The sequence below is a fragment of the Sinocyclocheilus anshuiensis genome, unplaced genomic scaffold (genome assembly GCF_001515605.1).
Source record: "Sinocyclocheilus anshuiensis isolate Anshui unplaced genomic scaffold, SAMN03320099.WGS_v1.1 scaffold118, whole genome shotgun sequence".
NCBI lineage: Eukaryota > Metazoa > Chordata > Actinopteri > Cypriniformes > Cyprinidae > Sinocyclocheilus > Sinocyclocheilus anshuiensis.
Genome location: NW_015546020.1, coordinates 878,005 through 894,629, shown reverse-complemented (window position 1 = coordinate 894,629; position 16,625 = coordinate 878,005). Strand labels below are relative to the sequence as shown.

Genomic DNA, 16,625 nt, shown 5'->3' with positions numbered 1-16,625 from the left:
AATTATGCTGGGAGACAAAAACAACAACAAAATGTAATACTATCCTGTCAGCATGCAACAAAAGTGAAGCTTACTTTCAAATCCATCACATAGTCACTGTTGTCAACTAATTTTTTAAAGGGGTCATATGATGCTTTTTTAAAGATCATTATTTTGTGTATTTGGTGTAACAGAATATGTTGACATGCTTTAATGTTCAAAAAACACATTATTTTTCAAATACTGTACATTATTGTAGGTCCTCTATGCCCCGCCTCTCTCAGACGCTTCGTTTTCTACAAAGTCCCTCCTTCCGACAAGCGCAGTCTGCTCTGATTGGCCAGCTGACCCAGTGCATTGAGCTTGTAACACTCCAAAGAGAAAGGAAAACTTGAAATCGCATCATATGACCCCTTTAAGGGAAGTTGCTAACAGTTTGTTGCTAAAAGTTGCTAAATGACATTGTGCCATTACATAACCATGAAGCAAAACTGTGTCCTTGCATAGAATACACAAATAGACTACTCCAATTGACTGGCCATCTCTTGTTTTCTAAGCATTTATTAAAAAAAAAAAAAAAAAACTTTGTGTCAGATTCCAAACAGTGCCTTCAGATTAAATTTATGCATGTACATAGAATACAGAATACACAAATAGACTACTCCAATTGACTGGCCATCTCTTGTTTTCTAAGCATTTATTAAAAAAAAAAAAAAAAGACTAGACATCTCATCAAAAATATGATTTGAAATAGCCTGTTAATTTAGATTTGTAAAATTAATATAAACACCACATTTTTATGATTTGATATTTGTCTTTTTAAATACAACATTAAATTATTGAACAGTTACACATTTTTGAACAATTACAGTTTAATTTCTAACTGATCAACAATTATAGGTTAAGCTTATAACAGGGTTCGTACAAACTAACGTGAGATAGTTGTAACACACGTGGTTTAAAGGTCCCATGGCATGAAAATGTCACTTTATGAGGTTTTTTAACATTAATATGAGTTCCCCTAGCCTGCCTATGGTCCCCCAGTGGCTAGAAATGGCGATAGGTGTAAACCGAGCCCTGGGTATCCTGCTTCTCCTTTGAGAAAATGAAAGCTCAGATGGCCCAATCCGGAATCTTCCCTTTATGTCGTCATACGGGGAAAGGTTACCTCCCCTTTCTCTGCTTTGCCCGCCCAGAGAATTTGGCCCGCCCATGCCCTTGTATGTGCCACGTGCCATCTCCTTGTACAGCCTAAAATAATAAATAATAAAATCTGACAACTCTAGTTTAATCTAATGAACGACCATGGACGTGAAACTTTATTTGCACGACTTGTTTTCTATGTGTCCTGTTTTTTTTAGTTTATTAGCGGATTTCTATTGCAAAGAAGACACATAAATCACCACGTTGCGATTTAACTTCACACGTGAACAATGACACAAACCCAAAAATCCTTGCAAATCTCACGAGTACATTGTAAACTGAATATTAACAATGAGAGACCGTAATCTTATATTGCACTCAACAACGTGCAGTATAATTGAGAAAGTATTACCGTCGGTACATGTTACAGTCAGATTCAACGGGAGCATCTCAGTTTGGAAGCACGTGTGAAATTAAAATGAAGTTTTTACTATGTGTTTGCAAGTTGATTTCGGCCATCTCAGCAGGCATCTTCTGAAGTTAAATGCCCAGAAGACACACGAAAATAACGTTACATATTGACTGAAACAATAATTCAATGTCACGCGTCTAAAAACCCTAAGAAGTCTCACGAGTAGGGGAGCGCGGGGCACATAGTAACGCGGGGTTAGTTGTAACACGTGGTTTGAATATTTCCACACATGCTAGCATAACAACATTTACAGTATTTATTAGTTACCATATCAACATTATATAGAAAACAACCGTGCGCCAAAATTCAAAAATCTTTTGAAGATATCGCTTAACATTTATTTTACCATAATAAAATTAAAATTGTGGCTTGCGTAAATTTTTCATCTCAGTTTTTATTCATTTAAAATTAGCTATTATTTTAATCTCCAATCTGTTATTTATCAGTTCAGGGAGCGCAGGGCACAGAGTAACGCGGGGTAAATTGTAACACACGTGGTTTGAATATTTCCAGGTGTTAGCATAACAATATTTACAGTATTTATTAGTTACCATATCAACATTATATAGAAAACAAACGTGCGCCAAAATTCAAAAATCTTTTGAAGATATCGCTTAACATTTATTTTACCATAATAAAATTAAAATTGTGGCTTGCGTAAATTTTTCATCTCAGTTTTTATTCATTTAAAATGAGCTATTATTTTAATCTCCAATCTGTTATTTATCAGTTCAGATAGTTTTTTAATGCTTTGATTACTAGCAGAAGACACTAACCAGTTTTAAACTCCAGTTGCGCAGATGGGGCACGTTGTAACACTGCGTTACAATGTGCTATTCTATGACATTAGCGATGTAATTTACACTATTTAATGAATCTGAATGAGAAACAACGAGAAACAGGTGAATAAAGACTGACAGTCAATGTTTAATGTTTAGAAATTATTATTTCAAGACATGTAAAGCATCACTGAACATTTATTTTACCATAGCAAAAGTAAATTTCTGTCTGAAGTCAATTTTTCATCTCAGTTTTTACTGTTAATTTAAAATGAAACAAATCTGCTATTATTTGAATATCAAATCTGTTATTTAGCAGTTTAGATAGTTTTTTTAATGCTTTGCTAACTAGCAGACGACACTAAACAGTTTTAAATTCCAAATGCGCAGATGGGGCACGTTGTAACACTGCGTTACAATGTGCTATTCTATGACATTAGTGATGTAATTTACACTATTTAATGAATTTGAATGAGAAACAACGAGAAACAGGTGAACAAAGACTGACAGTCAATGTTTAATGTTTAGAAATTATTATTTCAAGACATGTAAAGCATTTTTGCTCGTTTATGTGGGCCGTCCCAAGCATGGCTGCAATGTGTTCATTGTCAAACTCCAAAATCAGATTATTTTTAATTATTAAAAAACGCCATTATTTTATTTGAAATTTTATTTTATTTTATTTTATTAACAAAATATTTTAGTTTGTCTTGGTGAATAAAGACTGACAGTCAATGTTTAATGTTTAGAAATTATTATTTCAAGACATGTAAAGCATTTTTGCTCGTTTATGTGGGCCGTCCCAAGCATGGCTGCAATGTGTTCATTGTCAAACTCCAAAATCAGATTATTTTTAATTATTAAAAAACGCCATTATTTTATTTGAAATTGTATTTTATTTTATTTTATTAACAAAATATTTTAGTTTGTCGTATATTTTTTTCATTCGATCAGATAAGATTTTAAGCTGTCATATGGTCATGTTACAACGTGCCCCTCAGATGTTACAATGTACCCCACCTACGGGGCATGTTGTCACATTTCACTTCCATTTTCACTGTAATTATGAAACAAAGTGACATATTTGAACTAGACAAGTGTAAAATTACTGTGGATAAAAAATTATATTCTGAACCCCATGTGGATTTACACAAACTGAGAAAGTCAAAAAGTGTTACTTTGTGCCCCGCTCTCCCCTATATAATACAGTATTAATAATGCAAGACTGGTCTGTTACATCATGCAGTTTGAACTGAGAAAGTCATTTGACCGTCGGTGCGTGTATGATAAGCCGTAAAAAACAGCATCATCTCTCTGCTTAGAGACAAACGGGTTTTTAAAAAAATCGACCCTTGATTCTCTGCAAAGTGAAAGTCTTGCTTGTTTCACCTCCTCTCGTAGGAGCGATAAAGCTACTGCTACATGTAAGGTACACATCAACTAAATAACATGAAACCTAATATACACTAACATTACAACTAAATAACTTTACTCTTCTCATAGAAGTTTCTGATGATAGAAATGCCCAGACGACAATGCGTTTACGTTGAGTTGAAAGAAGCTGATCCATTTCTTCACACAGCATGGGAAAATTTATGTTAAAATTAAGAGGATTGGTAATGTTCATTTTACTCTTAGAGACAAACGGGTTTTTAAAAAAATCGACCCTTGATTCTCTGCAAAGTGAAAGTCTTGCTTGTTTCACCTCCTCTCGTAGGAGCGATAAAGCTACTGCTACATGTAAGGTACACATCAACTAAATAACATGAAACCTAATATACACTAACATTACAACTAAATAACTTTACTCTTCTCATAGAAGTTTCTGATGATAGAAATGCCCAGACGACAATGCGTTTACGTTGAGTTGAAAGAAGCTGATCCATTTCTTCACAGCATGGGGAAATTTATGTTAAAATTAAGAGGATTGGTAATGTTCATTTTACTCGTTATTTTTTGTGTGATATAAATGCATGATATGTAATGTTCAAATCACTTTTAAAGGACAATTAAATTCTACCGCAGTTCATTACATAATCTACAAACCACCAGCATGCATTTCATTAAAAATGTGTGATCTTTTGAACATATGAAGAACCAAACATATATTTTTGAATTACAAATATTTTTTTTTATTTACAAATGTGTATTATGTATATAAAATATAAAATTTAGTTGTACAAATAAAGCTATATATATAACCAAAAAAAAAATAAACAAATTATTCCAAAATAGTGTTATCAGAAAAACTTAACTCTATATGCTGATTAAATAATGAAAAGCGTAACTACTTTGTTTCCCTACCGAGGTTTCTTGAGAAATCAGGAAAAACAAAATGCAAAAGGGAAAAATATGCAGAAAATGTGAATATATATATATCATTAGAGTGTTTTGTCATTCGGGATGTTAGATGGTTGAAAAAAGTATAAAAAATGTTGTGGTGGAATTGAAATGTGGATGCTATTCCAGTCTTCATATACGGTAAGGTCATCGGTTGTAATCATGGGCAGGTTTGTCTCCTCTGGAGAAGGCTTTGGGTCCGCTCTAGTCTCATTAGATTCTGTAAGAAAAGAAGCATAGAAGGTAAAAATAGAGAAAGTGTTTTAATGTTCCCATCAATCTAAAAATTAAATTAGTTTCCCGGTACAGTGATAACTATTCACAATGAATTATGGCACACTGACAACTATTCCTGAATGTATATCGGTCTTCATTAACAGTTTTTATCTTAGTAAAGCAAATATTATTTAAATGACTTGACCTACTCACATGAGCAACAAAACTGAATGTATGCACGACCATCTCTCCTTTTCTGATGATCTGTAGATTATAATGTCCATAGTGTTCAGGTGTGATGCTTGAGATGGTGAGAGATCCGGTAATGCGGTCCAGTTTCAACTTGTCTTTGAATATTTCTTCATTACATAGGTATTCCTCATCGTTGGCTTTATTCAGTCTAGCTATGATTACAAATTTAGCACAATTGTGTTCTTTGGAATCAACAAACTTCCACCATATTATATCAGTTTCCTGTGTTTCAGTCAGATCAGTGTGTAGTTTGACAGAGTCTCCTTCAATCATTGGCACCAAGGTGACTTCATCTTCCTTAAGAAACACACCTGGAGAACAAACAGAAACGGACAAATGTCACCGAGGAGGCGCTGTGCTGTACAACATGATTCAACATGCCTGAAGTCTCCTCATCTCTCTCTGTCTATAGGACTCTTGAATGGCCTGTCAGTTGTCAGTAAAGCTCATCATCCTTGGCTTGAGACCTGGATTTGCCCAGAAGACACAGCAACACCCTCTTTCTCCCACAACTCCCGCCAAACAAGTTTGATTATTTGTGATACCTAATGCATCACTCTACTTTCTACTCTCGTGTTGTAGTTTTGGGTTAGTTTGTCGTCACAGACTTCGGAGCAATTTTAGCCTTGCTTGACTCGTTCGAAACATCTCACCATCACCTCATTTACTCATGTTTTCACACACTGGGGATCATTTCAGCTTTATTCTGAATTCAAGGTTCCTCTATAGACCTTAGTCAGGTAGCGCCATATTTATCTTACTCAGTTTACTTTATTCTCTCATATAGAACGACCATGCTATCTGCCGACGAAGCCCTGTTTATCCATCTTGATGCAGCCTTCAACACTATCAAACTGAACCTCGCAGATGGATCTCTCCAGGTATCTTCACTAGCAATTTGATAGCTGTGCAATGCAGCATTTCTCCAAGTCACTCCCTACTTAGGATGAACTGTTTAGGTTGCTTTGGATAAAAGTCAGCAAAATGAATCAATGTAGCTCTAAATGTTCAAACCATCTGTTTGATTTCTGAAAGGAACAGCGAAACGACTCGGTAACTTACTATTTGGCAAGTCTCCTTTCTGAATAGACATGTCCCTGTCTGCAGAAGACGAACACACATGAGTCTGATGCTCAAACACAGACACACAGAGATTTAGTATGCACAGTTATGGTATATCTGTTATGGATAATACTCAAAAAACCAGTGGCATTTATTCTAAAGTGTGAACGGTTTTGGAGTTTCACGTGTTTCCTACAACCCACGCTGTGTCTCAGTCACACCTTTCACCTGAAGACAATCTATAACCAGCTCCTCCTGTTACCTGTTCAGCCTCACCTGATGGTTCATACATACCCAGCTAACAGGGAACATTCTCAGGACTTTATGTTCTGGCAAGTTCCTCTCAAAGTGTTCTTCCAGTAACAATAATAGAATGTTCATTCAAAGTTATCTGGTCTTTAATAACATTATTTATGCATTATTCATGGAACTTTTTTTGAAACATTTTATTTATTAGTTATTTATCATTTGTCTTGACACTTTATTTAACATTTCAAACATTTAGAGAACATTTAAAAGTTACATTTGCCTAACGCTTGCAAAATTATAAATGTAACGTTTTCTCTAACATTCTAATAATTAAGAAAAAAAAATGTTTTTTTAAGATTTAAAAGAAAATACATTTTAAACACTCAAAATGGTTCAGAGAACATTCAAAAGTAACATTTGCTTAATGTTTGCTAAATTATCAAATGTAATGTTCCCTTAATGTTTTCCCTAACATTCTCATAACCAAGAAAAAAAAAAGCTTTTTAAAGGTCACATATTTTACACCTTTCTGGAGTTTTATTTTAGGTTTTGATGTCCTTAAGAATATATATATTTGCGGTATAATTACCAAAAACCATCTCAATATATTTTTACAGCTCCTTTCTCAGGAGCTCTGCTGAGAACAGGTAGATTTTGGTCTGTCTAATTAATATTCATGAGCCTCTCTTCTGATTGGCCTGTTGTGTTCTGAGTGACGCACGGCCAGGCCAACCACAGGTAACTAGGGTCAGCGACGTCACAGCGCTAGCTGGAGGCAGCAAAACAAAGGGGAAACTGGAGGCGGCCCATTCAAACCAGCGTAGATTCGGCTACATAAGAAGCTTAAAATTTCATCTTGTTGTGATGTTGGGTGCCAGAATCGACGTAATACAGCCTCAAATTAGAAATTTGATCGCATATCTGCGATATGCAATATCAGCCAGACAAAAACCCGACGACAGCTGTGGTTAAACGCGATAACACAAGCAGACTGGACAGAAACGATCGTCAAAAATGCTCCTGGTTTCATGGTTAAAGTTAACCTTTTCAACATGTTTCCGCGATGTTGTCTGGTTTGGCAAAAGGAGAGTGGGACTGAGGGCGGTGCTCGGGGTGGTGACTGAAGGCGGTGACTGTGTAGTTCTGACGTCAACTTTTTACGGAAGTCACAATGGTTTGTGAAAAATCACAGCTACTTTATGCAGGCTGTGTGCATTTTACTGTGGACTGACTGTTTTGAAACTTATATGGTCGTTACATAGCACTTAGACCTCAGTTATCGTGAAAAAAGCCAGGAAATTTCAGTTTTGACAATATGGGACCTTTAAACATAAAAAAACCTGGACGTTTTAAATGTTCAGAGAACATTCACAAATAAACTTCAGAATGTTTCAGAAAACATTCAAAAGTTACATTTGCATAATGTTTGCTACATTTTAAAATGAAATGTTATCTTAAAGGGATAGTTCACTCAAAAATGAATTTGCTGGTTGCCACTGACTTCCATAGTATTTTTTTTTCCCATTCTATGGAAGACAATGGCTACTGGCAACTGTTTGGTTACCTACATTCTTCAAAATATTGTATTTTGTGTTCAACAGAATAAAGAAATGCATACAGGTTTGGAACAACATGAGGATGAGTAAATATGATAGAATTTTTATTTTGGGATGAACTATCCCTTTAATGTTCTCCTAACAAGGAGAAAAAAAATTGAAGTTTTAAACATTCAGAGAACATTACAAAAAGGTTTTCATGACTTAATGTGGACGTTTTTGGCAGATTTTTCCCCGCCAGTTTTGATTTTATGCTGTTTCTGAGCTAATCAGCTTCAAAACAACATGCTTAATATGCTGAACAAAGACATTAACTTGACAATAATCAGAAATATTAACAACATATTACCACACAATATCTTACCGTTTAGCTCCATAGCTATAGGAACTGCACCTGTTTTAAACAAAATCACAGACTTCATTAAAGAACACCATTTTATCTGTCTAGTAAGGTACACACATTTGGCTTCTGAAAACAAACACAGATAACAATCTCTATGAATGTGGATTTAGACAAACACAAGAGAGATTCAGTAATACAGTATCTTACCATTGTTGGGCTGAACTACTCCTTAACAATCATCACATGACTTAAATTTAATTTTGTCATCTATAACTATAATATGATTACTTTAGCATGTACTTTTTTGTAATGATGTTTGAGAATAAAGCCACATCAAACACAAACTCAAGAGTAAGTACACATACGTTAAATTGTACCTTACCTTTATTTAGCTTAATAAGCGCTCCATCAGGTTGGTCTGTATAAACAATGGCTTAGTATAAATAAACTGATAACTTCTTGCACAACTATATCTTGTAAAATTTGCTGTAGGTAACGCATACTACCTTCGTCTGCTTGTTTAGGCGACTTGCGCTGACAGTAATAGTAAATACCACACAAAACTGCAGCCACAGCCAAAGCACAAACACAAACCAGTGCTATATGAGCTGCGGACAAACCTGGTGCTATAAAGGAAAGAGAGTGACCATATCAATGTAGTATTAAAGTGCTTAAACTTGACCAACCGACATCAGCTCTATGAAAAATTGCTAATAGCTGCCGTACCTGAACATGTGTGACAGAGTTGAGTGATGTCCAGATGTTGAGTCTGGTTGCTGATGGGATTGTTGAGCACACAGCTGTAGGTGTTTTTATCCTGATATTCCACCTCCAGAGGTAGAGAGAGACTGATGCTGAGATCAGACACACTGATGCTGGACAATAAACTTTGTTTCCTTTGTACCAGGAGAGAGTCACATGACCCACATTCACCACTGAACACAGCAGTGAACAATATGATGATGATGATGAAGAACAGTCTCTGCTGATGACCGGAACGGGCAGACGAGCTGGAAAGCACGAGAGAATAAGGTCTATATTGGATCCATACTGCACTGCAATGAAATCAAACCGAATGCATCTAGAAAACGACTCACCAGAAACAATAATGTTGAATTTTTTGGGTGTGACTTCTTTTCCTTCAACGATCTGTACAAATCCATAGAGTCCAGCGTGTTGAGGTGTGATGTCTGTGATGGTCAGAGATCCAGTTTGATGATCCACCTTCAGTATGTCTCTGAATCTCCCGTCAAGAACATCATCATATAATGAGATCTTATTGGCCATTCTGTTTATTTGAGCTATTCGAGTGCTGTCAGATCCAAACGTCCACAGTATCAGATCAGCTTTCTGTATTTCAGTAACATCAGTATATAAAGTGACAGAATCTCCCTCCGTCACTGACACAGACTGTATTTCATCCATAACACCAAACAAACCTGCCAAACAGAGACCGTTTGAGAGATTTAAGGTTAATACTGTCAGAATTTATGTTGCTTTTGTCATTTCTTCTTGCAGATTTCTTCTTCATTCAGCCTTATTGTATGGAAAAGAGCAGTGTGTGGATATCAAACCTTCACATGTTCAAGAATATTTTGTGAACACAGGAACAACAAAATGAAAGGTGGCCAGGTAAGTCACTGAATACGGAGTAATGTTAATGCAGTAGTGAATATTGGACAGACAAACATTTTTGGACTTTATGCTCCACAAAACAGATCTAAATATTAACTCAGAAACTGGAAATGCTATTAAAAGAGTTAGAGACCGTTTGAGAGATTTAAGGTTAATACTGTCAGAATTTATGTTGCTTTTGTCATTTCTTCTTGCAGATTTCTTCTTCATTCAGCCTTATTGTATGGAAAAGAGCAGTGTGTGGATATCAAACCTTCACATGTTCAAGAATATTTTGTGAACACAGGAACAACAAAATGAAAGGTGGCCAGGTAAGTCACTGAATACGGAGTAATGTTAATGCAGTAGTGAATATTGGACAGACAAACATTTTTGGACTATGCTCCACAAAACAGATCTAAATATTAACTCAGAAACTGGAAATTCTATTAAAAGAGTTTAAATAATATGCATTTTACCAATATTCCATCATATTCAAGTCAATTTAAAATATTTCGAAAAAACTGTAAAGTGAATGTCTCAAAAGCCATTTAAATGTACTCACCGTCCACGAGTATCAGAACGAAAACTAAAACAAACGTCTCCATATTTCTGTAAAAGATCAGTAAAAGTTGTCCATTGTAGTTGTTAAACTGTTCCTTTGAGTCTCAAAGCGTTCGACCAGTTTCTAAACGAGCTAAACCGCAAGTGACAGAGCCGATTGCATAATTTCACGTTCACACGTGATTTTCTCATATTTAACCCTCTATGGTACGGAGTTGCCATATGGCAACAATTAATTTCTACTCATTTCCTTGTTATTCTGAAAAAACTACAATATATTGCATTATGGGAATTAAAAGGGTAGGCCTTAAGGTAGCCAATGATGTGCTGTTTTTAAGTCACATGACAACTGAATGTCCCTCCAAAACTCCTTTTCCCACTGTCACCCTCACACAGAAGACACCTGTTGAAGTGCTCCAGAAATTGCTCTATTAACTTAATTTCTAAACATCTTTTCTCAAGGGGGATTTTTTTGCAACATCTTTGGTAAGTAAATTAGATATTTTCATTCACAAATCAATTTTGTCTAACATAGTTTTACTGTAAATTAAGAAAATATCAAAGTTGCCATATGGCAACTCTGTACCACAGTGGAATTGCAGTAATGTATTTCCCCATTGGGATTTATTATAGATAGTAGCATAAATAAAATGATCACAGTTATTTATTGATTTGAAGTGTTTATTGTAGTATAGTTGTATTTATGTATAAATAACAAAATTATGTATTCTTTTCAGAAAATGAATACAGCAATATTTTATGGAAAGGGCAATAGGAAGAGTGCAGAGTTAGCTCTTCCATGTGATGAGAGTGAGGATGAGTTAGCCTTCAGTGACTGTGACGAGATGGAGTTGAATGAGGGCAGTGAGGGAGAGTCAGAAGCAGAAGTGACAGGTATGATCTTATGGATAGAAGTAAAGAATAATGTGTGTGCGCATGTGTATATGTGTTCGTATTGTATTCCACATGCTGGACCTTACAGCTGTGCAGGCATGGCTTCTCTACCGAAGAGACTGCAGAGCTCTAGGGGTCCAAGAAAAGCTCAGTCTGCTCAAGCTCAAGACCGAAATTGCCCACTGTCTCTGCAGAGAGAACAAAGCCAGCAGCCTCAAGCGTAAAGGAAGACCTCTAATACACAACATGACAGGAACCCTGCAAGGGAAACAAAGAAGAGGCCCAGTGGCCCCCAGTGTGCCTGATCAAGTCAGGTTGGACAAAACAAGCCACTGGCCTGTCATGGAGAAGAAAGGGAAGTGCAAATACCCTGGCTGCAAGGGGATCGTCCGCATGAAGTGCAGCAAATGTGACTTGCACCTTTGCATCACAGCTGAAAGGAACTGCTTTTTGCAGTTTCACGGGATGCCATGAAATGTGACATGAGTTGGACTGAGACAGGTGCACATGGATGGACTGGGAAAACACACACTTTACTTCAGGGAGCCGCCTATCGTTATACCTGTATTTTTGAAGTTCTTATGTTTTCATGTTCTACATGGTATTAGTGCATGTTCCAAGCTACCATATATTTACTTAACTTGTATAAAATACTTTCAAAAAGACTTGTTTTTGTTGTTGGAAAGTTTCTGGATGTAAAACAATAAAAAGCTGATGAATTTGATATGCATATATGGTACAAAAGCGCATTTTTTTGTCCGTTTGCAAGCATTATTATAATACTTTTAAGTACCATTTTGAAGGTTAAATGATGGGAACCTACTTACTTTTGGTTTGCATGAGTTCCAAGTATAAAAATCTATCAATATCTAAAATAAATGACCATTTAAATAGAAAAGAACATCATAATTTAATAGAAAAAATACTTTTTTGGCCATTTTCCATTGTGGTACACTGTTGCCATATGGCAACGTTTTCCTAAATGATGACTAGATGCTGCTAAAAAGAACATTATTTTGTGTATTTGGTGTAATGAACCTACCGAGGGATTAAATGAACGAGTCTGTGCTAAAACCAAGACCAAGGACAGCACCTGACAGGTTGTGTGTGGTACTTAAAACCCTCTATGGTACGGAGTTGCCATATGGCAACAATTAATTTCTACTCATTTCCTTGTTATTCTGAAAAAACTACAATATATTGCATTATGGGAATTAAAAGGGTAGGCCTTAAGGTAGCCAATGATGTGCTGTTTTTAAGTCACATGATAACTGAATGTCCCTCCAAAACTCCTTTTCCCACTGTCACCCTCACACAGAAGACACCTGTTGGAAGTGCTCCAGAAATTGCTCTATTAACTTAATTTCTAAACATCTTTTCTCAAGGGGGATTTTTTTGCAACATCTTTGGTAAGTAAATTAGATATTTTCATTCACAAATCAATTTTGTCTAACATAGTTTTACTGTAAATTAAGAAAATATCAAAGTTGCCATATGGCAACTCTGTACCACTATGGAAAAATAGGTGCGTTGCCATATGGCAACACTGTACCACAGTGGAATTGCAGTAATGTATTTCCCCATTGGGATTTATTATAGATAGTAGCATAAATAAAATGATCACAGTTATTTATTGATTTGAAGTGTTTATTGTAGTATAGTTGTATTTATGTATAAATAACAAAATTATGTATTCTTTTCAGAAAATTAATACAGCAATATTTTATGGAAAGGGCAATAGGAAGAGTGCAGAGTTAGCTCTTCCATGTGATGAGAGTGAGGATGAGTTAGCCTTCAGTGACTGTGGAGGAAAGGAAGACCTCTAATACAGAACATGACAGGAACCCTGCAAGGGAAACAAAGAAGAGGCCCAGTGGCCCCCAGTGTGCCTGATCAAGTCAGGTTGGACCAAACAAGCCACTGGCCTGTCATGGAGAAGAAAGGGAAGTGCAAATACCCTGGCTGCAAGGGGATCGTCCGCATGAAGTGCAGCAAATGTGACTTGCACCTTTGCATCACAGCTGAAAGGAACTGCTTTTTGCAGTTTCACGGGATGCCATGAAATGTGACATGAGTTGGACTGAGACAGGTGCACATGGATGGACTGGGAAAACACACACTTTACTTCAGGGAGCCGCCTATCGTTATACCTGTATTTTTGAAGTTCTTATGTTTTCATGTTCTACATGGTATTAGTGCATGTTCCAAGCTACCATATATTTACTTAACTTGTATAAAATACTTTCAAAAAGACTTGTTTTTGTTGTTGGAAAGTTTCTGGATGTAAAACAATAAAAAGCTGAGGAATTTGATATGCATATATGGTACAAAAGCGCATTTTTTTGTCCGTTTGCAAGCATTATTATAATACTTTTAAGTACCATTTTGAAGGTTAAATGATGGGAACCTACTTACTTTTGGTTTGCATGAGTTCCAAGTATAAAAATCTATCAATATCTAAAATAAATGACCATTTAAATAGAAAAGAACATCATAATTTAATAGAAAAAATACTTTTTTGGCCATTTTCCATTGTGGTACACTGTTGCCATATGGCAACGTTTTCCTAAATGATGACTAGATGCGAACATTATTAACATTATTTTGTGTATTTGGTGTAATGAAATGTTTATTCGGTTTAAAGTAAAAAAAAACCACATACTGTCACATACTGTACATTATTGTTTCTCCTCTATGCCCCGCCTTTTTGAAACGTGTTGATTTTTACAAAGCTCATCGGTCTGAAAAAGCGAGGTGTGCTCAGCGACCAGCACGGATCAGCTCCAGGCATGACGAAGCGATATCGTCCTCTTTTGGAAGACCAAAGTAGTTCCGCTTTCACAACGAAGCACACAGCGTCTTCACGACATGGCGGCGGCAACAACAATACTACAGCGAGAATAAAAGTTACGACTTCTTTCTTACCGTGAACATTTGGGCGGCGTTATGCAAATCTTCCCACAGAGCGACGTAGATATGTGGGGGCGTGTTAGAACGAGCCGTTTTAGGTAGGCGTGGCTGACTCTTAACTTTTATAAAGAATATCTCTTTGGATTTGAGACTTTAGTCTTTGCAACTTTACAGATCTTCTTTATGCACCAAGAGCTTGTAACACTCCAAAGAGAAAGGAAAAATTGAAATCGCATCATATGACCCCTTTAAAAGTTCTTGACTTAAATGCTGGGAAATCTCTAAATCTGATCAAAATAAGCAAGTAAATTCATGAACTTGTCATAGAGAACCCAGCAGAGCTGCAGGCAGCGCTAACTATCAGACGCTTTGACGGTGAATGGGTGTTAGATTAGAAAGTGTGTGAACTACACCAGTAGGTCAAAGTTCAAGGTATTCAAATATCATACTTACTAAGGCAATTAGTCCTAGGTTTATAACACTTGACATAGATGCAACACAATTAATTTCATATGACAAGATTTTTTATTATTAAAAAGTTATATAAAAACGTTCATATTTTGTTGTTAATGAAGCTGAAATTGAACTTTCAGAGCAAAATTGCACTCTTATTCACATGACAGCTGTTTGAAACAGTGCAACCTTTAGATTGTCCACTAGAGAGCAGAAAACGTTCAAATATCACTGTTTCTTTCATTGACACGGAACAAAATATTAAAACGAACACTATAAAATGTAACAGACATGCAAATGTACATAAACCTGCATAACATACGAGGTCAGAGTAAATGGTAAGGGGTTATATCGACTGTAACATAACAAAAAGTTAGTGTAAAGTCAAAAGAAACCCTTGATTTTCACAGGTTATCAGCATGCAGCGTTCATTTCAAACACATTTTCACCAGTTTTAAAGGCTCCTAAAAGCAGAAGTTTTTATTCTAAATAAGGATCATGTAACAGTCACTACAGACAAGTGTTTTCAGTAATCTCTCAATTCATCAATGGTTTTGCCACCTCTGGCACATTCCCTTCGTTTCCTGAGGAATCTGTAATAAATAAATAAATGCAAATCAAAACATTGGAAGATTATTGTTTGATTAATTGGACATTTCCGATCATCTAACTTGTTCAGTGTTGATGGATCTTTATTCTAAATGATTTGAGCTTCTCACCTCAAGACGATAAATGTTTTGGAGATCGTATTTTGTCCATTCCTGGAGATATTTAGTTTATGAATGACAAAGTCTGTGGGTCTGATGCCACTGATTGTGAGAAACCCATTTTGTTGATCCAGCTGTACTGTGTCTGAATGTCTCATCATGACCAGTGCCATCAAAATGGTTTGGTTCATTCAGTTTGGAGATGACAGTGAATGGGTTTGTGCTGTCTGTTTTTAATTCTCCAAACCTCCACTGCAGCACATCAAAACTTCGTATTGCAGTGAAAATTCACCATCTCCCACCATCTTCATTTCATCTGTCAGCCAAAGCTTCAATTTTTTTGTGTGCAAATTTGTGCAATAAAAATGTTTTAATAGCTTTATATACTTGTTAAAATCTTTGTTTGCAATACATATAAATAGCATGAAAATATTTAACAATTGCAGCTGATTCGATTCTCAGAAGCTAATTAAACAAGGTGATAAAATGATAACAATCATTTGCATAATTCTGTAAATGGGAGTAAAAGACGAGAGAACAAAGTTGTCCATTGTAGTTGTTAAACTGTTCCGTCGAGTCTCAACGCGTTCGGCGTCCAGTCGGGGTTTCAAAACAACCTAAACCTCAAGCTGATAGCAACGATTATTAACATAGGCTATTATTTCATTTTTCACTTTGGATCAATATGTAACGGTTATACAAGTGAAAGCTAAAAAGTCCTTGTGCTCATGCCGGGAAAACAGTAGGCTAAATCTGACTTTCGTCAAATAAGGAAGCTCTTTGGAACTTCCGAATACGCATATTTCATGGAATCTGACATATATGAAACACATCTCAGATCCTGTATGTTCCTGTAGCTGTATGTTGAGATTAAATCCATCTGATCAGATCCAGCACGACCTGTATGTCAAATGTGTCAAAACGTTAAAACTAAAAGTCAAAATGTTTTATTGAAGGTGTGTGTGAGCAGACAGTAATGGTTGGGTTAGAAAGTGTGTAAGTGCCACCATAGGTCACAGTTCAAGGTCAAACTTTTTTTTTCTTCCACTCTTTTAAAAATGTAATAATTTTAACGGTAAAAAAAAAAAAAAA

General features: G+C 35.9%; 1 pseudogene; it reads right to left on the bottom strand.

Annotated features, from left to right (window-relative positions):
• Positions 1 to 4,625: 4,625 nt before the first annotated feature.
• LOC107698582 (uncharacterized) overlaps positions 4,626 to 16,625 on the bottom strand; it is an 18,872-nt pseudogene continuing 6,872 nt past the window's right edge.